Here is a 2,201-nt window from a genome sequence, read left to right on the forward strand (position 1 = left end):
TTTTTTGTACCTTTTGTTTTTTTCCTTGCTCTAATTATTGTTTGCACCTGTGTGTCGTTCCCTTGTTAGTATTTAAACCCTGTGTGTTCCTCAGTTCTTTGCTCAGTGTTTGTATGTTAGCACCCAGCCCCAGCCTTGTTGTGAACATATATTTCTCTTATTGGATTTTCCAGAGGTTCTCTGGTTTAGTGCTTGTGTATTTTTGAGTAGTCTTTTGAGGTTTGTTTTTCCCTGCTGTTTTTACCACTTTGTGGAGTTTCTTTGTATTTTGGAGGATATCCATTTTGTGCCTCTTAGCTTTATTTTTGGACGTGGTGGATTTATATTCTTTGCCTGAAGATCTTGTCCTTTTATTAAACCACCATCTCTAGTACTGCTGAGTCTGCCTCATCTTCTGGGTTCTGCCGACTATTAGTGACTGTTTCTCTCACCGGGTCCTGACATTATTGATTTATTTATTAAGACTTTTACTTTATTTATTTTAGCAGTCCAATTGAGACCAAGGACTATTTTGCAACTCAAAATTACACCATCCCAATCCCAGCAGCATAGAAAATACCAAAAAATATATAATAATAAAATAACATTAAACAACAACCACATTCCTCAGTAAAGAAGTCCTAAGCCAACATTCTGAGTTGCTGTTGATGTCGCCATAGTCGAGGACCAGAAGAAACGAAGGAGAGGAAACATGGAAACAAATGCGCTGAAATTAGACATTCCTTCTCCACTAGCGCATCATCAGGCAAATTACGTTTCCCTGGATGGGTTCAGAAGGTGAGGGGTCAGGGGTCAACATCGGGAGACCAGGCTGCTCCCGAGGGAGGTGGTGGTGGCCTTCTCCCTCTCCTGCGGGAGAGAGCGAGAGCGAGAGGCAGGGGTGATGTATGATTTCAGAAAACACAGCAGTCGTCATCTGAGCTCTGAGCAACAGGACACATATCTTCATCTGAGTGCTCATCTTCATCAAAAATAGCGCCTTCTCCCAGAATCAGCTTGTGGTCGGTGTTCCTGCTGTTGTCTTGGTCTTGTGTCGGTTCACGCAATCTTCTCTTCAGGAGGCAGAGAAGGCCATTCCTCCCTCTCTCTAACAACTCCACTGCATTGCCTATATGTTACATGTAAAGCAGTAAATTATTTACAATTCCACTGCACAAAATAGTGTGGATGATATTTGTAAAGCAAGACAAAAAGTTCAGTCCAAAAATAGTATGAACCTCAACTTACTCTGACCTTGCAGATGCAGGGATGATGCTTCCAGAGTTCCCACAGCTCTTTGTAGGCTCCCCCAGTGCCTCTTCATCTCCTGCACCAGGATCCTCTCTTTCTCTGCAGTCTGTTCAGCAACGTCCGTCTGTCCAAGATTGCCTTTTTGATTGCAAGATGGCTGTTGCCTGCGAGATGTAAACTCACAGAGGTATGTAACAGAACAACAGCAATGACTGCAGCCTACACTGAAGGTAAAAATTGAATCACAATAGATACTTGTACCTTCTGCAGTCATATACTTACTGGTGCCTAGTCTCTCCCATGGCCACACAACGTTGTCAGTATTGAGCAGCTTATCCACTGTGGGGAGCCTAAACTCTGCCTGCTAAACTCTGCCCACTGTGGGGAGCCTAAACTCTGCCTGCTAAACTCTGCCCACTGTGGGGAGCCTAAACTCACTGTGCTATAAGCTGGTCATCCATTAACACTGATCCAAAGCTAAATTCGTTTACTATGTTCTACATCGATTGACTGACATACGTGATGATGTACTCCCCTGACCGGTAAACCCAATGGTCTCAACCGCCAAGGATCGTCTTATCTCACACCACACTTATATCTGTACATACTGAATGTACAAATGACATTTCGTCATTATCTCATTGTTTGACATCCTAGACCAATAAATATCGGTAGGTATTGACCGATGTACGGGTCATTGGTACCGGACTGACGAGATTGTCGCTATCAAAGGTATCCATTAATTTGTTTCTATCACTATTGGTATTGTTTTTACCATTTGACAATTCTTACTTGCGCACGGTTTCTTCCATTGGGCGTCGTGTTGGTAGCGTATTTCTGTTTAGTATCATAGCCTTGCAGTGATTGGACTATTCTGGTGTTCGTGAACTTGTCAGTAGATTTATGGTCCATGAAACATCAATGTCGTTTGCTAGCTCATTCCCACGTTAGACGCAGCGGCTAGCATCTTA

General features: G+C 43.1%; 1 long non-coding RNA gene across 1 annotated transcript; it reads right to left on the reverse strand.

Moving 5' to 3' along the window:
- Positions 1–449: 449 nt before the first annotated feature.
- Positions 450–1,668, reverse strand: LOC139027349 (uncharacterized). Its single transcript, XR_011479433.1, has 3 exons — positions 1,513–1,668; positions 1,228–1,394; positions 450–1,108 (listed from the first exon to the last, which is right to left on the reverse strand). It is a non-coding gene; the product is annotated as an uncharacterized lncRNA (long non-coding RNA).
- Positions 1,669–2,201: the final 533 nt, after the last annotated feature.

Source organism: Salvelinus sp. IW2-2015, unplaced genomic scaffold (assembly GCF_002910315.2).
Source record: "Salvelinus sp. IW2-2015 unplaced genomic scaffold, ASM291031v2 Un_scaffold10626, whole genome shotgun sequence".
NCBI lineage: Eukaryota > Metazoa > Chordata > Actinopteri > Salmoniformes > Salmonidae > Salvelinus > Salvelinus sp. IW2-2015.